This window comes from Micropterus salmoides, unplaced genomic scaffold, assembly GCF_014851395.1.
Source record: "Micropterus salmoides isolate LMB-PRFRI ecotype aquatic unplaced genomic scaffold, ASM1485139v1 Ms_hic_scaffold_9, whole genome shotgun sequence".
Taxonomy (NCBI): Eukaryota; Metazoa; Chordata; class Actinopteri; order Centrarchiformes; family Centrarchidae; genus Micropterus; species Micropterus salmoides.
The window spans coordinates 1,244,124-1,260,169 of NW_024044681.1; positions in this window are offsets into that span (position 1 = coordinate 1,244,124).

A 16,046-nucleotide genomic window follows, 5' to 3' on the forward strand; every position below is an offset into this window, starting at 1 on the left:
AAGAAGAAAAAGAGGAGGAGGAGGAGGAGGAGGAGGTGTAGCTGGAGACGGAAAGAGAGAAGAGAGAGAGAGAGAGAGAGAGAGAGAGAGAGAGAGAGAGAGAGGCAGGATGAGTGGAAGGCTTGTCGGTTCAGCCCACACACTGCCAGCATGACACACACTCCTGAGTGTACGAGAGTGTGTGTGTGTGTGTGTGTGTGCACGTGAGAGTGCGCACGTTATCTCCCACTCGAATGCGTGGGTTAGAAAACACACCTCTCTCTCTCTCTCTCTCTCTCCTGCTCTCTCTCAAACGAGCGAGAGAGCAAGAGAGAGAGGGGGGAGAGCGAGGTGGGGGGGGGGTTATGAAGCGTGGGAGTGGAGGAGCGGCCCCGTCGCCATGGCAACGATGCAATAGCAGGACAAAAAAAAATTAAATTAAAAATTAGAATAAAAAGGATTCATCATCATCGTCACCATCATCACATGCCATTGATGACGAGCCCAGGTGCATGATGGGGGATGCTCAGCTATTAAGTACATGTTTTTGTTTTATTTGACTTTTTATTTTTTTTCTGTAAGTGGGATCGACCAATCAGAGCACATGTGGCAGATGGTCACATGACCCAGGAGATGAAGAGGGTGTTTTCCACATGTGAACCTGCAGTCAGGCAGTCAGAGACGCTGGAGGATCGCAGACGTTTGAATCTCGTCACAAAGATTATTTTCACTGTTGATTTATCTGTCGATTATTTTCTCGATTCATCGATTATTTTTTTGGTCTATAAAGTGTCAGATAATTGTCACAAATGTCGATCAATGTGTTCCACAGCCCAATAAAACGTCCTCAAAGGTCTCTTTTGTCCCCAACCCAAAGCTATTGATTTTACTGTCATGGAGGTGCAAAGAAACCAGAGAATATTCACATTTAAGAAGCTTGAATCAGAGAATTTTTCTTCAAAGAAATTATTCAAAGCAATTAATCGATTATCAAAATAGTAGCCGAAAACCGTAATGGTCCGAATATATGACGACCCCGCCTTTTTCAAAACTCATTTTTGGAAAAACTTTTTGAAGACCAAACCTGTTTTTTTTAAAGAAAATTACCTTTGAAAATAATTCAAATAAAAACATATTGAATAAAATAAAACAAGGTGTTGTTTTTAACATCTTTTAAATAAAATAACGTTACATTTAAGGTCACATTTAAATTACCGCTCTAATAAAATGTACAGGTTATCACATTTGTAAATTAATGATTTATTTCATTATTATTATTTACAGTAAATATCATAAAAATGAGAATAAACAGTCTACTGGTGTTTCTGATACCAATTAAGCTGTCCATCATAGTGAAAAATGTGACTCAGGTGAGTTTTTTGTACAAATTTCCAGGAAATAAACTCTTATATTTCAGACCAATATAGTAATTTAATAGTTGACAACTAATTGATTATTCGATTATTCGTTGCAGCTCTACTTGTCATCAGCTTGAATCCGTTCACATGGCTGTTTTCTATGCTACAGACATGTTAATGTTAAAGCCAACAATTACATAAATATGAGATTTTTTACATTGAATCAGCCTGGAGTCCATTTTAAAGGTTCATTTCTGTGTTTTTAAACCTATTTTCACACATTTTGGTGAAATGAAATGACTCGTAGGTACAAAAAGTTTTCTATCCATGCAGTCGATGCTTCAGCCGGCAGCTGAACTGGCTGCAACTTATTTTATCAACTTATCACATTTAAACAGTGATTGCTGCAGAAATGTAGTGTTTTCTGTGCAACTGTCCACAGAGTCGCAGTGTTATACCTAAAGAAGGACATACATTTGTATTCTGTGCTGAGGATAAATCCATGATGTCAGGAGATAACAGATGACAGACTGATCATAAAGCGGTCATGTTTGGGTAAAAAACTAATAGCCTATTCAACCGGGATTTTAAAGTTTTTAAAGGTGTAATGGCGTTCCGATAGGTGCTTTAAAATCGAGAAGCATGAATGAGGAAATGTCAGACAGCCGCCTAAGTCTCCGCAGGAGGGGAGGAGTTAGACAGAAACTGGTGGTCCAACATATCCAACGAGTTACTGATCTAGGGTTTATCTGATCTGGCTCTCTGAAACAGAAAACCCAGAGTTTCCCTCATCTCAGGCTTAACATACTCAGAATTTTCACTAATCCCGCTTTCTGAAACAGGACCCTGGTGTCTGACAACGTCATGGAAAGGATCCCTACGAGGGACTCCTGGCTCAACAACTACAGCAGCAACACCCTCGTTACATTAATGCATGAAGAATAATAATCTGATGAGAGAAGATATAACAGGCACAGGGACATTTAAATGCTTTGTATGTTGCATAATTTTACCTTTTTTACTGATTATATTTACATACTTTGGCAGCACACTAGAGGATAATTGGGACAATTTCGGGTCCAATTTGCTCTCTCGTCAATCTCGGGGGTCTTCCTGAGCCGAGGCTGGTCAGAAGTATAGACGTTATTAAAGAAGTTGGTGGACCGATGTTTTGAAGCATCGAGTTTGACATTTTGGCCGTCGCCATATTTTTTAATCAGCTAAAGCAAAACAGCAACGTGAAACTCAGAAAGAAACTCCAGCCGCTGCTGCCAGTGCTGCTTGGACTCATCGGGAGAGAGTGGCGTTATATCACCCAGTAGTAAGTAGAGTAGCTAATATTACTTTTTTAAGGAGTATATGCTAAGTAACTAGTAGGTAATAACTATTATTTCTGAGTAACTTGCCCAACACTGAGTTGACAATAAGGATAAATTGGGTATGTTTTGATTATTGCTTGTTTTAGGCTATGTCTAATGTTTACTTTGACTTTGTTGTCAATTGATCAATCAGATTGTACTTTGCTGTACAAATGGCTGTTGGCACATTATAAGTTAATGTCTTGTGAATTGTTGTGACAGGGTTTTTATAAAGCCTTTTCATACACAGCTTGGATCCGCGGGGTCACCCTGCGCTCCTCATCAACAGACAGGCAAACAAGCGCTCCGCGAGGTAACCATGGCAACGGCTTCTGTGTAACTGGCGCGATCCCGTGAAACTGGCAAACTTTTTCCTACAGTTTATCACTAGACAGCAGACTGATCTGCTGTTTGATCTGAGTTTCCTGTATAACTGTTTCTTTAACAGTCAGGCCACCAGGTCTTAAACAGGCAACGACCTTTTCGTAATTCACCGTCTCTTATTCATTAAAAATAATCTATTAACTTCTACTGAAGTCTTTTGAAACTTAGTAGTTATATTATTTAGTTAAAGACTCAATTATTTCATGCTGCATGTTGCACATTTAGCTGTTGAAGTTTGGTGAAAAATGAATACAAACTAATAATTATTATAGAGAGGTGGCGATGGCGCAGTGGATTAGACACTTGTCTTTGATTCCCACTGCAACACATCCACCAAATAAGTTATTGTCATGGGTCCGGCTTTACCATCCATGCTATAATAGAGCCGCCGCCAGTTTGATCGGGGTGTGGAGGGGTCTCATTATTTATTCCTGCTTTTTTGCCCTTGGTCAATCTCATGCTGTGTTGAAGAAGACTTGAAACTAGCGACTGAGACCATAAACTCATCAGGAAAGTGTTTACAGAGGTAATATATCAGCTGATTAGTAGAATGCAGGTTTAAGGGACTGCCGTGTTGGCATCCGATTGCTGACCGGAAGCTTCCCGCTTGGTTGGAACAATTATCAGCCCAAATTATGCTCAAGTGTGACAGACATAATCTTAAGATTGCCAACTGGATTGATATTTACGATTTAATACTCCGAACATTTCTTGTACCTTGAAAGGAACAGCGATGGAATATTGAGCAGAACCCCGCAACAGCCAATGAGAGTGAGCTGACCGGGAAGCATGTTGTGTATTTGCCCGCGCTATAAAATGTATAACCTGCCGATTCCGTCTTCTCAGCTTCCAGTTCATCCACAGTTTCACTTTCTTCTTTTGTTTGTAGCTTTTGTTTAAACAAGGGCAACCAGCTGATAACGACAGTCTGCCTCCATGTTTGTTTCTGTCAGAAGTTTAATCACGCAAGTTTCTGTGAGATCCTAAGTCCCCTGAACCGCCACTCTCAAATCGCTTAATATTAAACGCCAAGTGTGTGGCCCGGCGTCTTGACTGAATCATCTGGTGTGCGTTCTTATTATTAAAATATTAAAAATCTGTTAATTCTGTTGTTACGTCCGTGATACCCCATGTTTTTTTGACAATCCTGAGATTACGGTAACATTACTCGTAATGGAGTATTTTTACCCAGTGGTATTAGTACTTTTACTTAAGTAAAGCATCTGAATACTTCTTCAACTAGTACAATGGAAAATTTGTCCACACTTTTTAAAAAAGTGTTTAAAAAGCATCCTTTGCCAGATAAAGCTCGGGTCAAACGGGACTTAATGCCGAGGACTGAAGGAGGATGTTTTATTTACTGATCCTGAGATAACAGGCTTTAATTTGATGATGGCGAGCATAAACGAGGTTAAGAAATGATAAAAACAAACTGTCATCATATAATTACATGTTCTGAAGCTTGTGCTGAAGTTGCAATCACAACAAACCCTTTATTTACGTGGCTTGAAAGGTTCAGCCGGATGTCATTTCTGTATTTGTTTGAACTGTCGCTGAATCTGTATGTGAGAAACAAACAATATACTCTGAGGGAGAGATCACACACTTGATGGCTTCCCTCCTCTACAGATCTGCTGCTGCTCACATCACCAACTGTAAAAGGGAAAAGGAGCTTCAGGTGTGTTTATTCCCACTGAACTGAGACAAAAGAGAGATAAGATGGAGCCTAAATGTTATCAAGACTGAATCTGAGCACGGGCCGGTGGTAGATGAGTTTGTTAAATGGTGTGATGAGGCCTTCCTCCAACTAAATACTACAAAGACTAAGGATATAATTATTGATTTTTAGAAGGAAGTCATCCAAATCACCAGTCTCAGACCTTCATTAAAGGAACTGGTATTGAATTTGCAGAACAGTATAAATAATGATCTGAAATTTGATACTAATTCAGATGCAATATGTAAGAAGCAGCAGCAACGTTTGTATTTCCTCAGGTAGTTAAATGTTTTCGATGTTGACAAGCCAATTATGTGTTTCTTTTTTAAGTCTTTTGTTGAACCAGTTCTTACTTTTGCTATGATTACATGGTATGGAAACCCCGAACATTAGGGACCAAAACCACCTAAATAATATTGTGAAGGTGGCTGGTAAGGTTATAGGTGTCTCACAGACTTAAAAACATCCGATCTGTATCAGATTTGAACCACATATGGAAGTGGCCCAATTCCAAACTGGAAAAGATCAGATTCCACGTGACTTGGCCTGTTCACACGGTCATAAAAAGATCAGTCCTGAGTCACATATGGGCAAAATAAATCGGATTTGGGTCACATTGGCCTGCAGTCCGAACGTAGCCACAGACTCCCCTGACTGCTATCCTTGACCAGCAGGTTCTCCGTTAAGTCCAGGTTTATATTAGACAGCAAAAACCATCCTCTTCATTCCGAGTTTGTAACTCTTCCCTAAGGTCGTAGATTTAGAGTTCCACAATTCAAGTGCAATAACCCTGCTAAATCTTCTCAGGTAACATCATAATTAGAGATTGTTTTATATAGTTAATGTAGGCCTATTTACACAGTATTGTATGCACCAGTTACATTTCATTTTATTTTTGTGTGTGCATTTTTTGGGTATTTATGGTGTTTATTCTGATGCTTATATGTTTTATCTTGTGCCCTGACTGGAAAGTCAAGTTTCCCACTTGGGATAACAATAAATGAACTGAACTTCTCAATAGAGAGATAAGCTGATCGGGTGTGTGACACAGTTAGGCAACTTAAACCCGCGTATATTAAATTGGACCTGTAATATATTTTATTAGAAGGGAGTTTAATATATAAATACACTTCTGTTCATATGTAACTTTCTCCTTATAGATAGCCTACCTCCCTTTTGCCCCATGGGATTAATTTCTAATTATAGAAAAAATACAGTAGGCTCCGTAGTCAATGGCGAGAGACAACTAATGTTGGAACTGTGCCCTGAATTACACACGATGTCTGTCAATTTAAAAGACAATTTAAGTCAAGAAAGTCGCAGTTTGTCACAAAACAATAAAGTAACGTTTAGTTTTGTGTGAGACCGCTCAATGACCTACATCTCTCATCTTATAGAATATACATGTTAGCGCTGTAATGCTAAGCTAATGTTTATTTCTTACTTGCTAACAGCTAGGTAACTTTGCTACGTTCCACACACAGATCTCACTCGATGTGTTTAATCCAATAACCCTTTCTTGACTTAAATTACCTTTTAAACTGACAAACGGGATCAAAACAATTTGTTGCGTCTCGCCATTGAATACCGTACATATTTCTGCCGAAATAAGGTCCCATGGCGGTCCACCGAAAGGGGAGGGGCTTAGGCTCTTTATACCGCAGCACCCAGAATTCTTGATTCTGATTTGGCTGATTTGTTTTAACTTTAAGTAACCAGCCAGCAAGTTTCGATCTAAAAGTAGCGCACATTTAAACTGAATTTTCTGAACATGAGCAAAAGAAAATGGTATTTAATGCGCGTTTCGAGTTGGTTCATCACGACAAACAGCCGGTGGAGCTAATTCTCCAGTTCCTCCCATTAAACTACCACAGAAGAAGAGAACACAGCGAAGTGACGTCATTAAAATAGCTCCATCTGAAGCTCAAATGATGGAAAACAGTGTGGAGAAAATGATGAAAATCAGTCATTTGTGTTAGTTTCATGTGTTAATGTGAGGAAGGTTACAGTCTCCACACACATCTGATGCTTTCAGCTCTTCGCTTCAAGCCTCTACTTCATTTCATCATGTTTAAGTTGGAGCTGATGGAAGTTGAACAGCGGTAACTTTTAATAAAATTACTAAAAAGCAGAAACCAGAGAAGGCGTGAGAGGAGATGGGTACGACCCTTGAACCGGTTGAGGCAGGAGGAGGAGGATGAAATGTGGCGCTACCAAGCCGACCGATCACAGTTCATGCGGTCTGCGTCGCTGTGTAGTACAAATTGCGCTCAAGTCTGTTTCTACTGTACTTTTGTCACATTTTGCAATATTTTATGTGTTTTCATTCGGGATTTTTTTTTTTGTATTTAAAATTTGAAATGTGCATAAAAACAGGTGGATGTGAAAAGTTATAAATGAATGCTCTCTAGATAAAGACAGCAGCAGTGAGGCTTAGCTAAAGAGCTTGGAGTTATTTGTGTAAGCAATAATAATAAACTTCATTTCAAACTTTGCATCACTACACTCATAGGACGTACAACTTGTTGGGTATTTTAGTGCTACTTCACATTCGACCTTTTCTCTATACGTTGGGGATTTTTCTGCAGCCTTGGATCAAAAGTTTCTCACATAGGGGAGAATCTGTATTTTGGGATTTACATTTTAATGCCATGCCGAACACCCGACTGTCTAGTTACCATAGCAACAAACCCACCTGCTGGAGATTAAAACCTGCTTAAAATGCCTATCTGAGGTGCGTTCAGGTGTTCGGAGCCCCACAGTGCAGAGTTGTGTCAAGCTATTATAAATTCCCAGGAACAAGCCCCGAAATGGAGGGTGGTGGTTCACAAAAACTTACTTCTATTCTCACTCATTTTCCCATCTATTAAATATATTTTATCTTGCCTTTTCTTATCTAAAAGCATTTCTGACAGCACCATTAAAAAATTACATAGACACAGATTTATACATACAGAGGGACAGGAAAATAAATACATGATTTAAAAAGTTTGGCTTTTATTTATTAATTAAATCACAATGATACCAAACCCAATATCCTTGACACCAGCAATACCTAACCTGCCGTTAATGTGTATTTATACTTTTCTTGGCATTTTTGAGCTGCAATAAATTTAACTGACATGTCTTCCATGTTCACCGTCTTAGTTTAGTGTGTAAGCAAGTTAACATTTGCTAATTATTAGATATTTATCACATCCAGACGGGATATGGTCCCATCCCTCCGAACCAACTGGACCCGCAGATCACTTGTTCCTACCAGTCTTACATTATTGAACCTCTGGGTGTGAGGATGCTGAACCTTATTATAATATATAGAGCAGTCTGATGACGTTTTCTGTTGGTATGGTAGTGTGTTGGTCTGAAGATTGCTGTATGGCACATGATGAAATTGGGGGTGGTGATGGAGCAGTGGATAAGAGACCGGGGTTTAACTCCGCACTGTGACATGTCCCCCATTGTGTCCCTCAGCAAGACTCATGACCCCTCGTAGCTCCAGAGGCCTCTGACATAAATAGCAATTATATTATATTATTATAATTATATAATATTCCCAGAGAGTTGGCAGAGAACAAAACAAAGCTAGAAGTTGGACTTACATTCATCGGATGGGCACAAACACTCCAACGGGATGATCATGTTGCTCTGTGTCTGCTGGCTGTCATGTTTTCTGTCCCCTAGTGGCCAAACGCAGTATTTAAGCCCAAAATAAAACCACAAATCACTTCCCTGTCTTTTTAAATCTGTGCCAAGTCAGTAACATCTGTACAAATTATAGTTGTCAAGGTAAACACACATCGCCAGATTGTTTTAATATTTTTCAGCTAACTTTGTGCTACAAGACTGTCAGCTGTTTAAATCCACTCACATAAAACAGCTGTTTGAACACAGTTTATTGATTTAGAAAAAAAAAACAAAAAAACAGGACTTTTACAAAATAAATCCTGTCATATAAATGTACAACATTCAAGCATGTTAATTAACAGATTATATAATCTAATCACTAAAGTCATCACTGTAATCTGATTACAGTGTCATTACTAGATTATTCTGATGACTGTATTTACATTACTGCAGGTCTAAATACTCACTGTTTTTAGGACACTGAAGAGTGTAAATGTTGGTATTTTCTATGTTTTATTTTGTTATGTTTGGTCTCTGTTCCGTCTCCAGGTGTGCGTTTGTTTTATGTCTCTTTGGGTCCCTTCAGTAACAGGTCCATGTACGCTCCAGTAACCAGACTCTCCTTTGAAACACCCAGCTTCTCCATCAGATCCTCCGCCACCTTTACGGCACAAAAACACATCAAACTGTTTAAAAACATGGAAGTTGACCCAAAATAGTGCATAAACCATGGAGTTAATAGTGGTAAATTATGTGACTGAATTAAGTTTCTTTAGCCTCAACAAGAAGCAAACAGTTGTCTTTTTAACTGCAGCACACAGTCAGTATCTCTCCAGTTTCTAATATTATTACAGGTTGTCATTTTAACTTTTTTGGGTATATTTAGAACATTTTAGGTGAAGCTTTTCCAACACCCACACACTTAACATGCATGCAACACTCAAGTGGGCATCTGTGAATTATGAAAATAACCACTCTGCATTAATTTAATTCTCCCTTTTTATGAGTAGTTTTAATTGTCATTTATTAACCTCAGTTATTAGGCTGCTGGAGGGAAAGTTACAAGCTAATGTTAGCGTTAACACAGGCAGGATTATAACATGCAAACAATGCAGCACAGATGGACGGACTGACAGACATCCGCCAGAGTAACGCTGCAAGTGGCTTAACAGTTCACACCTACCTGCTGTCCCTCTTCTACAGTCTGCTCTGGACGCATCACCACCTGAACAAACAAACGGGTTATTCAGCCGGTGAGTTCACATTTACTGCATCGATTTTGCTCATCGCACATTTCCTCACACCTGTTTGTCTTTCAGGACGACTCAACTTTCTCACTGAGGAAAAGGATTTCCAGCTGCGTAACCTGCTCCTCTCTGTGCTGTCGGCGGCTTCACTGGGAAATCTCAAATGCTTTAAATACAATATTTTCAAATGCTGTAACAACTCGGCGTCGACCGTGGACACACGGCGCTTTAAACTAGAGGGGGGCAGATGACACTGAAGGTTCAAAGTTTGTTTTACTCCTGTTGTGCCGGAGCTTGTGTCAAATGAAGGTCATCATGAGTGATGCTGGTGCGTCAAAAGGCAGCTTCATTCAGTTTGACAGTTTTGAAAGTTCTCCAACAAAAGGTCAAGGTCAAGAAAGTAGACGTAATGTAATCTTGTATCTATCACGTTACAAGACGCGGACACGGTGGATATTTCATAAGCAAGGACCAGGTGAAGCGTCAGTGAACACGCCAGGGCAGAAGGCATTCGGTACCACGTTGGTTTAAATCGTTCCGATAGGCTACGTCATTGACAAACCTCCACACACACTGAACAGATGAGAACAGGTGAAATTCGGGACAGAAGAGTTTGGGGTGGGCGTGGCCTCCAGTACGTTACTTTCAGCGTCAACTAACAATAAAACAAAATTAAAAACGTAGAGCTAAAATTAGGGCTGTACATAACGATTAGTCGATTAATCTAACGACTCATTTTGAGTATTCTAAACAAAAACAGTTGCCCGTTACTCGATTAACAGACCAATTTATCCAAAATAAATACCAAAAAAATGTCTAATCAGTAAATCAATATTTTATTCACTCATCTTGATAAAGCACATTAGAATAATGACAATAGCAGCAGATATTAAAATGAATCAGATGTGTTGTAATAACAATATTGAGTAATGCAGTATGATATTCAAATGTATTTCTGCATCAGTGTGGGGCAGAGAAAAGCTTGTCGGGGGGGGGGGGGTCCCTGCTAACACCGAATGCAGCGACGCTTCGACACATGTAATGCGACTACGTCGACGAATCGCCCCAGCCCTATCTAAATTTAATTATTCTTGTTCATGAAGTCAAATGTGTGTCAAAAACAACTAATGACCATGTTGTATGTAACAGTGTGTAAATCATGATCCGTTCCAGACAATCCTTTTTAATTTAATCAGTGTGGGGCCCTGTCACATCTGTCGGTGTCAGAGCTCTCCTTATCCAGGGGTGGACTGGTAATCTGGCATACCGGGCAAATGTACGAAGGGCTGACGCACCTATGGGGCCGTTATAACTTAAATAATTTATTCAAATCACATCATTAAAAAAAATGAGCCAACGACCGGCCCCAAAAAGCACGAACAGCAGCACATTTTGTATGTCTGACTAGCCCCCAGTCTCCCGCCATCTGTTTCTTGTGTTGCTGGCCAAAAAAATATTGAGACGCTCGCGTCAAATGTGCCAAAATAACCGATGCCACCGGGGCTGCAGTAGCTTCAACGTCAGCTGCAGTACCCGACACAGAGCAGCCACAGGTACTTTAACTGATTAAAGGATAGCGTGGCCACTGCCAGGCAGAGGAGGCGGCCTGTGACAGAGAAGAAATCGACGAGAACCAAAAGACGAGTTCTGCATCTTTTCTGAGACTTTAAAACAAACATACCGCTGATGGAAAAATCAGAGCAGACACATAAGCAGATTCAAATGGTGAGTACACACCAAAACACTAGAAATATAAATATTATAATAATAAAATCGTTGTGATGTCAAGCTAACAACAACAGTCACTTCCAGGTATAAAATTTTTAAAATACTCTGATCTGTAAAAATCTACACATTTGTTTATAATAATGTTTAAAAAAGACATAGCTAAACACAGTGGACAGACCTATCTGACGTTTCTGCTGTGCTTATTTTATGTACTGTGTTGCTCTGCTGTAGTAGCTCCCAAACATCTCAAACTGGTTTAGAGTGAGCTTTCATTGTCTGCATCCCAACAGGTAAATTAGGTTGTGTTGTTGTTGTTGTTAATGAGACTTGAAAGCATAAAACATACAATATACATGAATGAGTTTGTCTATAGTTAATAACAGTAACAACACAACTGCATGTTTTTCTTCTCTCACAATTTTGAGATCATCATATTTCATTATTAGGAGTTAATTTCTCATAATTTCAACAGTTTTTTTATGATTACAAGATGATGAGACAGCTTTATACATAATACCTTGTAAAAACACTGTTTCATGAGGGTTAGACGTAGGGCTATTGTCAATTTATCAGTTTTTAATTCATTGTATGGTTTATAAAATGTCAAAAAATTGTTTTTTTTGTCTAAACAACTGTCTTAAACTCAAATTTACATTATAATATATCATATAAATTTAATTTATAATGATAGAAAATTAAGAAAAGCAGCAAATCCTCTCATTTAAGAAGCTAAAAACCAGAGAATGTTTGGTTTGATTTTTACTTTACGATGGACTCAAAACGATTATCATATTGTTTTTTCTACGACGGATCTATTAATCTTTACATCACCAGTTAAAAGACAAACAGTGTGTGTGTGCTGACCTCCAGCTCCATGTAGTTTCCCAGTCCCTCCACTGTGTCCAGGTGAACTCTGGTCTGACCAATCAGAAACAGTCGTCGCTCCTTCCGCACTTCACCTTTAACCCCGAGGGCGTCTGACAGCACGGCCTGAACACACACACAGTTATTAACGAGCGAGAATAAAGAGCAATATAAAACTGCAAAAACACAGGTTGGCGTTTTACCCGCAGGCCGGGCGGGTCGCTGGTTGGACTGATGGAGTAACGGGACAGTTTGGGTCCATCAGTGTCCGGACGCTCGTAGAAGATCAGCTGACCCGACTCATTCTAACAAACAAACCAAAACAAACAGACGACCAGTGAGTCGGTTTTATACCTGGGAACAAGACATGGCATATTCTGGCAATTTGATGGGTGTTTTTTTTATTTTTAATCCAATATGATTTTGTATCTTATGCAATAATTTATTTTTAATGTTCATTTTATTTTGCATTTTAAATTTTGTTTTTTTTAGTTTTTTTTTTCTTTTTATGTGTATTTATTGTTTCTTTTTAAAATTAGTTTTTATTCTTTATTAATTTATTCTTGATCTTTATTTAAGTTGTTTTCTTACATATATATTATTTTTGTATATTGCTCTGGGGTATTTCTATATATTGTTTTTTGTGACATTTGCACTGATCACAATTGCTTGTTTGAAGTCAAACCTCTTTTACACACTTGAGCGTTTTCACTAATACCAAACAAATGGTTGTTTTTACATATTTAAGCTTTTATGACATCATACCTTTTACAGAACCTTATGACAGTAAATATAATTATTAGTGTTAATTAAAAATCCTTGATTGAATTTTACAATGTGCTGAACGTGCAGTCACCACCTCACCTGTCAGTCAGTGTTGTGGCCACCAGGTGGAGCACTAAGTTCAGACTCTGGTGCTGATGTTGAAGCTCCAACACACACACACACACACACACACACACACACACAGTACTGTACGCACCATAAAGTCTCGTAGCTTGAGTCGTCCTTGGTTACAGTTGAAGAATGTGTCGTGCTGTCTGATGATCGTGCCCTCTGATTGGCTGAGCTGGGCAGCCTTCTCGGCAAAACTTGTCGGGTCGCTCACTTTGGCCTTGATCTCCACGTTGGACGGCATGACTCTACTGAGCATGTGCAGAACAAAGAGAGAGAACAAGTGTTTCTTAAAATAAACTGAACCTCTGGGACCATCAACAGTCCTCTATACTGCTAACTGCTGACTCCACAACCATCTTGTAATCAATCGATTAGTCAATCAGTCGGTATATCTGCTTAGGAAAAGAAAATATAAACAGATTCATTCAAAGTTAGGGTACAGAAATAAAAATTGCCAGGTAAAGGCTAAAAAACATTATAGAGAAACACATGATACAAATATATGACAAATAAATAAAGTATAAATTAGCATTAAAACATCTAAATCATTATTCAATATATGCATTTCTTGTATTTTATAATTGGAGTTCTTTAAACTGATTTATGTCTCAAATGTTTTCGTTCTGATTAACAAACTAAATTTCACCCAGAAGTTAATTAATTCCCTTAAAAAAATTAGTGGTGGAAAATAACTAAGCATATTTACTCAAGTACTATTATAGTATTTCTATTTTCTGCTACGTTATACTTCTACTTCACTACCTAAATATTGTACTTTTTCACCAATTAATTGATTTTAAAAATAGGCAATAAATAATTGATTGTTTCTTTCCGATTAAATAATTCAATTTCACCCAGAAGTTAATTATTTTATGGAGGAATATCAACATCATAATGTCTGAAATGTTTTCTTTATGATTACATAAAATTATTTCACTCAAAAGTTAATTCCCTTTATATTTTAATGGAGGAATATCAATATTATTAGTGGTGGAAAATAACTAAGCACATTTACACAAGTAGATGAGTTAGAATTTTAATGTACTTTAAATTACTTGAGCATTTCCATTTTCTGCTCCGCAACACTTAAACTCCACTAACTTACCTCTCTGAAGGAAATATTTCACTTTTTACTACACTACATTTATATGTGATTAATAATACAATATATAATCAACAAATCAACAAAGTGGATTATTATTGGTTAAGGTGAGACTTGAAAAAAAAAATGTAAGATTTAAGAAGCTAATATTTTACTTTTTTATACTTAAAAAATTACTCAAACCGATTAATCTATCTTTTAAATACTTGCCAATTAATTTAATAGTCAACAACTAATCAATTAGCTCTAATTCACGAGCTAACGTTACCCAGAAGTATGAAAAGTAATTAAAAGCAGCTGCACCAACATTAATACTTTAATAACGTTAATTATAATCCACTAATATAATATCTAGAGTTTTACACTGTAGTATTTCTTCCAGCACTGCTTGTCCTGAGTAACCATCAGTATGTTAGCATGCTACACCGCTAGCTCACTCCGCAGCATCACATCATTCAAGCTAACGGTAGCTAGCTTGAATGCTACCAAGCTAGCAGCTAACTGCAGCTGCTAACCGTTGAAGTAAACATGTCGGACAGCAAACTGGCCGCACAAACAGCGGCACACATGAATAAAAACGACGCCTAAAATGACTAAACTTTTGTTGTCTTACCTGTTGTCGGTGTTTCTTCTGCTGTTGTCGGTGTCGGGGCTTGATTTTCCCGCGAAACACTCGCTCCGAGGCGGAGCGCCAGAACCGGTCTGAGAGCGGCTGACTGCGCACAGAGGGGCCGAGAGGAGGCGGCTAACTGACCGCAGAGCAGCGTGGAGTGAATCCGCCTCCTGACGGAAAGACACGAACAGGAGGAGGGAGTCACTGCGTCTGCGCAGAAGACACGAAGACGCCTCACTCCGTTTTATTTCTGCTTTACACACGTTTTAAAGGAATAATCCACCTAAAATATATCTTTTGAGCATCAAACCCTGTCTGAGAAGAAAAGTCAAGTTCACTTTTCTGGTCTATATGTCCCTGCTTCTGCTGAATTCTATGTAAACGTATCCGGTCGGTACAGATAACGGATTCTGCGATCTGTTGCACCACTGTAGTGAAGAGAGATTAAATTCTTGCATATTTTGTTGTGCATGCTCACACAACATGTGTCCACGTGTGGAAAGCTCAAGATATTGATACTGAATATACACAATATTGAACTGGGCTACTTGATGCCTCAAATGAGAAAAGTGGATTAAATATATTAAAATATTTCTGCAAATCAAGTGAAGAAGTTCAAGTTGTTTGTGTTTCCAAATCTCACCAGGAACATCATATAAATATGCCCAAAATGTTGGAAGCCACAGGTACAGACATGATCCAAAAGACCGTCAGACTATGCTTAACTTAATGATGTTTTGTCTTATTTCTTTCAATTTCTGTAATTTTTCACACGGGATTTTTAAATGTGAGATTTGAAAATGAGCATGTAAAACACCTTGTCCGAAGTTCAAAACTACACCTTCCATAAACCTCAAAAGCTCGGTGATAAACACTGTCTCATTAGTTAAAATCTGTACACGTTATAATAATTAAAAATATGTACTTTAAACGCAAACATGAGATTAATATCCACCTTCTCATCTCAGCATCTCGAGCTGCAGTTCCCCTAATGGCCACTAGATGCTGCCCAAACAAACTTCAACTGTATTGAAATGAATGGAAAAAAACTATTATTCTATTCATGGAGAAAATTTATACTTGTATTTTCTATTTCATGATTTTAATGATGTTGCTCTTTTCTTTTTAAATCATGGAAACTGCCATCTTAGTAAATTAGTGATGCTAAAATAATT